At 28.1% G+C, this 8,927-nt stretch overlaps 1 pseudogene; it reads right to left on the bottom strand.

The window, feature by feature from the left end:
• Positions 1-1,612: 1,612 nt before the first annotated feature.
• On the bottom strand, positions 1,613-2,770 carry LOC110652423 (uncharacterized mitochondrial protein AtMg00810-like; annotated as a pseudogene).
• Between the last annotated feature and the right edge of the window lie 6,157 nt (positions 2,771-8,927).

Genomic DNA, 8,927 nt, shown 5'->3' with positions numbered 1-8,927 from the left:
TGCCAAATAGCAAAAGACAAATTAGAAGTTGTACCTTATCTAAAGAAGCCATCAGTAAAGAAATTTCACAGACCCAAGTTGTCATAAAGTGGCAGCAAGTTGAAGTTCATCTATGGCTAGGAGGTGCCATTCATTTTTTAGCTAAAAAGAGGTGCCATTCCTTGCAATCAACAACTTATTTAGGCAAGGAAGATGAAACTTTGAGGTAGCCATTAATGAATACTTCAAAACCTTTGGCAGAAACTTTAGGAGTGTTCGGTATTGCTGTAGGCTTTTGGTTTTTTGTTTTTGTTTTTTTTTTTTTTTTTCCTAATAAGAAAAACAAAACTTGTTCGGATAAACAGATTCTGTTTGCTTCTCTGCCATTTATTTGTTAACGTGTTTTAAAAATCAAAAACATAAAAAGAAAAACTATCAATCATCATTTTTGGGTGGTTGATTTCAAAACCGAAAACTACCCTCCACTAAATTCTCTTCATAATTTTTTGGTATTCTCTCCCTCTTATTATCATTCTCTTTTCTATTATATCAAAATTTTTTTTCTTTTTTAATAGATCAAAGGAAAAAAAAAATCTCTCATTTATTTTTATTATATCCAACTTTTTTTTCTCTTTTCGTAGATTTAAAAAAAATATTAATTCCCAAAATAAAAAAAAATCATTAATTCCCAAAATATAATAAAATAATCATTTTCTTAGCAAACTGAATTTAATGACTATAGTGGGAAACAAATATTTTTAATTTATAAATGTTAGGTTTTTTTAAAGAAAAACATTAGCATTGATTTATTGCTATTAAAAAGTGAATTTAAAATATAAAATAAAAGAGATAAGAAAATGATTTCTCGAAATTTAAAAACTGAAAGTAAAAATAGTTTCTTGTTTTTATAAAATGAAAAACCAAAAAACAAAATTGTACCAAACACACCCCTTAGATTCCCATTTTTCTGAGAAATCTGAACAAATGCATATATGTTTTCTTATAAGTAATTAAATGTTAGAAAATGTAATTACCGAAAAATAAAAACAAATGACAAAGAAAATGAATCATGCTTGTGACAAGTGCATATATACTATTGAACTTTTTTGCCTACTTATAATATAGAAACCAATGAATTTGAAGAAAATCAATTTTTTGAATCACCAAAGCATTCAATGCAGTAAAAGTGGTCTTGAAAGAGAACAAAAAGAACATGATAAGGCCTTAACAACTCACAGATGAATGGGATGGACAGAGGTCTTAACTTGCACAAGTAGTTATCTCATTTGAAAAATGCTTCATGATAAATTCCAATCCAAAAAGTCATCTTTAGTAAAGACATCAGGGATGCAAGCAATCCTGGGCCAACCAGCACTTATGTTGTTACGTCATCAAGGTGAGTTTGGGCATCCGGCATGATAAATAAAATGATAAATAAAATGAAAGAAGGTATATTTGTATTATATATTTATGTGTTCCAATGAGTTACAGCAGAGATCTATATATACAAGAATAAGAGGGCTAGGTATAGTAAGAAAGTTGATAGCAAAAAATAAGGCCTAGAATAAATCCTAAATTAAGGCCTATAAGTTTGGGTCAATAACAACTATATTCTAAAATTTCCCCTTCAAACTCAAGTAGGCAAAGTATTTGCTAACTTGAATTTGCAAGATAAGTCATGAAATCGCCCAGGTGTATGAGCTTTGGTGAAGATATCAGCTATCTGATCAGCAGAAGAATCCGAAATGAGACGAAGAGTGCCTCTAACAAGATGATGATGAATGAAATGGCAATCAATCTCAATGTGCTTTGTACGTTCATGAAATACATCATTGTGGGCAATTTGGATGGCACTTTGATTGTCACAATAGATGTTTGTAGCAGCGTCAGATTGAGAGACACCTATATCTTGTAATAGGCATCTTAACCAAAGAAGTTCAGAAGTAGTGACAACTAGTGCCCTGTACTCTTCCTCCATACTAGAGCGAGAAACTACTGTTTGCTTCTTACTATGCCAAGAGATAAGTGAATCTCCGAGAAAGAAACAATAACCAGTGGCAGATCGTCTATCAGTAGGGTCACCAGCCCAGTCAGCACAAGAATATACTTTCAGTTTAAGAGATGACTGAGCAGAGAAATGAAGACCATGGAACAAAGTGCTTTTGATGTATAGAAGGATACAAAGAACAGCAATAAAGTGAGAAGTGCGAGGAGCAGCCATGAACTAGCTAACAAAATGAACAGCATATGCTATGTCTGGACGAGTGGCAGTGAGATAGATAAAACTCCCAACTAACTGCCTATAAAGGTTTAGATCATCCAAAATGGCTCCATCAGTAGGTGAAAGTTTGACATTTGCCTCAAATGGAGTATTAGTAGTTTTATTATCTGTCAAACCTGCTAGACATAGAAGATCAGTGGCATATTTTGCCTGAGATAAATAATAGCCTGTATCATCAGAAGAGACTTCTAACCCAAGAAAATAACTCAAATGACCAAGATCTTTCATTTCAAACTGAGTACCAAGAAACTTTTTCACTTCTTCAATTCCTTGCAAATCAACTCCAGTGATTATCATATCATCCACATATAACAATAAGAGAGTGTAGCCCTTATCAGTTTTTTGAACAAAGAGAGCAGTGTCAAAAGAGGTGGAAGAGAAACCCAATTTGCTGATTATGGAGCTAAATTTTGCAAACCATGCTTTAGGGGCCTGTTTAAGACCATACAAAGCCTTGTGAAGATGGCAGACCTTACCAGGAGGATGATTATAACCAGGTGGAGGTTGCATGTAAACTTCTTCGGAAAGATCCTGTAATGCCCTCACTTTAGGTAATTCGTACATTCTACTGTTCCAGTGACTAATATTTGTTCGGACAGCCAGAATATCTGAAACCCTACTTAAACTAGAGTGAGGAGCCATAAATAAACTAAGCAAAGGTTAAGTAAAATTAAAGAGAAATCAAAGAAATGAAATGCAAATAGGTTAAAGGAGCCGAGGTTCTGGCGATTGCTAGTTCATCTTCATAATCCGTAATTGTTGTGTAAGATTGAACATAAGTAGCAATTAAGTTTTATTGATTATGATCTCAGTTTTTGATAATAACCTAAGGAAATAATAGGGTGGATTAAATGATTTGTGCTTCATAAATTGTTGTTCAGCTAACTACTTCCTTTTCTTAAAGCAGTTATTAATTTGATGAGGATTGCTTAATACCAACTCAGTTAATAATTAGAGTCAATAAGAGTGCTGGGCTCGAATTGATGAGTATAGGGAAGTCAGGGGTTTACCTCGCTGTTTGGTAAATTTACGTTAAGTATTCAATAAGAGATAATTGTATTTCTTTTGTCTATAATCAAATCAATGCATTGGAATGAGAATTACCTTGGACTGAAGTTTGTTTAAATTGAGATTTTCATATTTAGTTCTTGAATTTCAGCTTTCTTCTAATTTTGTGTTACAAAACCCCCCCAATCTTTGTCTATTCCGTTTTCATTACACAAGTGCACGAAATTTAATAATTCAGTCTCTAGTGTTCGACTTGAATTTACCATTTGCTATAGAAAATATTTCATAGTTGGTAATTTCAGTTAATTTAATTTCTGGTGGATTCGACACCCATCATCTAAATTGTACTTTATTTACAAAATATAAATGGTTCATGTTAATTTCAACTCAAAATCAAACTATAGTTCCCCTACACTCGTTAAATTGATTACTAGCTCAATTAGTTTTATTCAAATGGTTTAATTTAAATAATCTTTTTCTTGATTTAAAGAATAATTACAATTTTTTTTAATTACTCAAAATTAAAAATATTGATTCCTAAAATTTAGTTGAGTGTAACTAAAAGTAAAACAGAGTAGCAAGCATTGATTTTTTTTTTTTAATAAAATTTGGCTATTCACAAGTAAAAATAATACAACGAGAATGTTTTGATAAGAGAAAAAAATATAAATAGATAACTAAAATATTCTGTTCAGAGATGATCTAAATAGAGTATAATAACCTTCTGTATAGTAATTGATCCTTTTTTACATTGGACGATCAAAGAAATCTTCTATAATATTGGCTTTTCGAAATCTTGTTCCCTCGTTAGCCTACAAAAAATATTAAACCATAAATGTCAATAAACAAGCCGCACTATGAAGTTCCATTGATAGAAAATTATTACCTATATTTGAGTCTCCAATAAAAAAAAATGAATGATCTATGTTGTATTTTAAATTATCAAATAACTCATTCAAATATTGAAAAAAAAAATAAACAAAACTACGCTAAGTGGAAAAAAAAAATCCTAATCATAAAGAAATAAGACTCCAATACTGATTATTTCTAAATAGCAAGCATTAACATTGGAGGAAACTTTATCCTTTTTTATACAAGAGAATAAGATGCGCTAGCCTTACAGGACAACATGATTAACTTGCCTTGTGTGGACTGGGAGAGAAACAATCACTAATCAGCACCAATAACGCACATGACAAGGAACTCCAGATTGTCCTTTTTATTTTTTTTTTAACTGGACATCAAATCAAAGAAAGGTAAAACTATGGGCTTTTTGATATTTAACTTGTTCATGTACAAGAAAATATCAGTGAGAGTTCATAACAATAAAAATGATAGTAATGTTGTTATCCTTTGAAAATAATTAAGTTATGTTATTTTAAATTGTTAAATCATTCACTTTAAATTTATGGTCACTAGTAATTTAATCCAATATATTTTAGAAGCTTGCATTAAATTCATTAGAAATAAATGGAGCAAAATTAAATTTTATCAAATTTAAATCTTTAAAACCGGGAGGTTTTAAGTTTGAATTTCAATTAGAGTTAATTACATAATAAAAAAAAATGTTGATAAGCGACAACAAGATATGAATAATTACATTAGTACAATACTTAAAAGTTTAAAATATTTTTTAATAATTAGAATATATTAAAATTTCTTGCAAGACATGACTTAAAAATTCGAGCTCATAAAGCTTATATATTATTTATTATATAATAAAATATAATTATGACAGTATATGGTAAGACATGCCACCATTGATCAACTATTTATACAAAAATATCATGAATTTATTCTTTAAATTAATTTAATTCGGTTTAATTGATTTATTCCTGTTCCACCATCTAATCCCACAATTGAATCCATATTATTATCTATAATTTTTATTTTCTGATAAAAATATTCAAATTTGATAGAAATTCTAGATCCTCTGTTTTCTTGATCATCAAATTTTTTTTCAAATGACAAGGGCGGATGGGGAAGTACACTTGGAAGAGGAGAAGAAGAAGATGAATGACAAGGGAGGAGGGGGAAGATACACCTTGAAGAGGAGAAGAAGAAGAAGAAGAAGAAGAATGACAAGGGAGGAGTGGGAAGGTACACCTGGAGAGGAGAAGAAGAAGAAGAGGAGGAAGAAGAATGACAAGGGAGGAGGGGGAATGAGGAGGGGGAAGGTACACCTGGAAGAGGAGGAGATAGTGATGCTATCGGAGGAATTTTGAAGAAGAAGAAGAAGAGGAGATAGTGATGCTATCGGAGGAATTTTGGTTCTAGTCCTGGTGTCACGTAAATCTGCAATAGGAAAAAAGATGAAGTGGATGGTCTACTGACAGGTCACTCGGACGTTCAAGTCAAAGGTTGGTATTTATAGGCTTTTAAGAGAAACAGTCATTACTGTATTTATGAGAATTATTTTAGCTAAATTTTTTATATTGTCTCCATGAAATCCATTTTTACTTGATTATTGGCATGATTATTGCTTGGTCCGTGAGATCCAAGCTTTGCTTGACATAGTTGTTGCTTGGTATGATCTTTGTTCGCCTTGTTGGGTGAACAAAGGTTTGTTCGGTCTTCTTTTTGTTCAACTTTTTTGTTCTAGTTGACCATTTCAATATCGTCTAACTTTTTGACTACCATGCCGGAAGTGATTCTAACTATTCAACTGTTACATTGAACATAAATTTGACTTATTTGACTATGATTTTGGACGAGCAATATCATATAGCAATTTAGATGGAATTGGTGCCAATTCTTTCATAGATAGAATCAGTGGTGTTGGACAAGACCTGAAAACCAATTCAACAACGCAATGAAATTAAATAATATATTTATATACACTATCACTTATTTAAATAAAAATTATTTAAAATTAGTTGCAAGCCCCTCCTTATATCATAATCAGATTATCTTTACATTAAAAATTTTATGATATATATAATTTTAATTTTGACTAATTTTTATCAATCGGACATTTTTCAGATTTAAAAGTTTGGAATTTCTGAAGGGATTGATCTATCATTTTTTAAAAAAATTTCTATTATCTAATATTGAAAAAATATTTTCTGAAAATAAATAAATAGGGGAGACCTTCTGATTTGGTAGCAACCTGCAATCGACGGATTCTTTCATAATAAAATTTTAATGAAATATTTTGAATTTTGATTTTAGAAATTATTAGTAGTGTAAATAAGTTAAAATTTCAAATAAACATACAATAATTAAGGCATAATATTAAAGTATAACAGATGTGGTTAGAAAGCTGCATAAATTTAATTTCAGATATAAAAAATTATAAATTTCTAAATGAGCAGTGATCAAATTGAATTAATTTTAAGTAAATCTTTATAATTGAAATTTTAATTTAAAATTTAATAAAAAAATTGCAACAGATCAAAAGAATAAAAAAATAAAAAATAAAAAGAGGAAAGGAAACTATCTCCAGTTTATTCATTTGTTTAAATTTTAAAATAGTGAAAACAAATTGAAAATCAATAAAAAAGTAAGGAAAATTTATGATGTCAAATGAATTTACATAGTTTTATTTGGCTTAAAGCTCAATTTTATACCTATACTTATTAAAAAAGTTCAATCTAGCCCCAATTTAATTTTTTTATCTAAATTAATATAAAAGTTTTAATTTAAATTTAATTTAGTCTAAAAATAAAGAAAATTAAGAAATTTAGCTTTTTAATTTTTTAGTTTAAATTAAAAAATTAAAAATTTTAGCCAATAAATAAAGAAATATTTTTTTTTATTTAAAATACTCACAAATTTTAATTTTTACGCTAAATTCAACTGAAATTGAAGCTTCTTAGTTAATCATCTAAAGCTAAAGGGACAGCTTAACACTGCCAGATCGATACTTCTTGCCAAAGACGATCAGCTGCAATTTGTCATAACCGGCAAGCACACCAGCACTGGCAATGGTTCAGAGAATGTTTGCTCCCATACCCTTGAAGAGTGACTTAGCACTCTCATTCTTCAAAATCTGAGAGAAGGCATCAAGAGAGCTCTTGTACTTGATAGCTTCACCAGAGGTCTTCATCATTCTTCTAGGAACAGTATCAATGGGATAGGAGGCAAGGGCAGCACCAAAGCGATGAGCCAACCAAGGGCAAAACTAGCAATGAAACTATCCTGTAATCATTAAAAACAAGAATATGCTATAAAATTAGAAAATTATTGCACCCACTTAACAGTTTGAATGGTCATGGAGACCATGGTAAACTTCTAGCTTATTAGTCTTGAAAATAAACATGAAACAAATCTAAAAACTTTAACTTTACAATTTAGTTTGAATGAGTAACATGGCCAAAGCACTTGCATTGTTAGTTTCCCGAATCGAGATAGGCAGCTGGATGGACTTAAACCGCGAAGCAATTTGTTTTATGTTAGATTTGTTGTTAAATTAATAATATGAAACATTAATTTGCCTAATTTACATAGGTTCATGTATTTTTTTTCCAAATTTAAACTATTTTTCAAAATTATTTTTGCTAAACTACACTATTAATAATAGATGAAAATAATAAATCTCATAATAATAGATGAATGAAAAATACGAATTCAAAGTTAAATATTAGTATAAAATCATATAAATAATAATTATAAATAATATAATATTAATAAAATTATAATTAATATATTAATTAATTGAAATTTGATTTTTTTTGTTAGTTCGGTTACCAACAAAGATAATTAAACTGATAACTGAAAATCGATAATTTTTATTATTACTAATAAAAAACCAAACAAAACCGAATTTACTCTTATCAAAATAATCGAATTTCATTGGTTCAGTTTGGTTATTCGATTATAATTGAATAATACATACTCCTAATTATGAGATCACAAATTAATGATTAATTTTCGTTAAATTAATGGCGATCACTGACCTTTTATTATTGTTATTGTTGTTGTTATTATTGTTGTTGTTGCTGCTGCTATTATTATTATTATTATTATTATTATTATTATTATTATTATTATTATTATTATTATTATTATTATTATAGATGGTGATATGTGGTAAATAATATTTTTACATAAATGAATTTATAAAAAAATAATATAAATAATTTTTAAATATTACATTTTATCACAATAAGTTGTAATTTTGAAAAATCAAATTTTAAAAAATTAATAATTTAAATAATAAATATTAAAGTAGAATCATAAATAATATTAACAATTAAAAAAGAAATAAAAAATAATTAAATAATTATTATCATAAAAGAGTATAAAAATGAGTTATTAATGGAATGTGGCACGTGGCAAATTTTTCAAGGAAAATGCCACTTGACATTTTTTTGAGAATATCACTCTGATTTATATATATATATTAGCATAATGTTCATACCATGCATAGGTAACTTATAATTTTTATTTTTTAATTTAATTTGTACTTGCATTCTAAATATGATAAATTATTATTATTAAATTAATTTTAAATTAAAATTTCTTTATTATTTAATTTAATTTGAATAAATTTTTATCTATTATAATAATAAATTTTTAATTAATTTCTAACATAATTAATTAAAATACTTATTTAATTCTTTTTATATATATATTAATAGTAGTTTTCATGATTATTTCTTTAAAAATGTAATAAAAATACTTTATTCAAAAAATAATTTAAATTTCATTAAATTTT

This window comes from Hevea brasiliensis, chromosome 5 (assembly GCF_030052815.1).
Source record: "Hevea brasiliensis isolate MT/VB/25A 57/8 chromosome 5, ASM3005281v1, whole genome shotgun sequence".
Lineage (NCBI taxonomy): Eukaryota > Viridiplantae > Streptophyta > Magnoliopsida > Malpighiales > Euphorbiaceae > Hevea > Hevea brasiliensis.
This window is presented reverse-complemented; position numbering and strand designations above follow the sequence as displayed.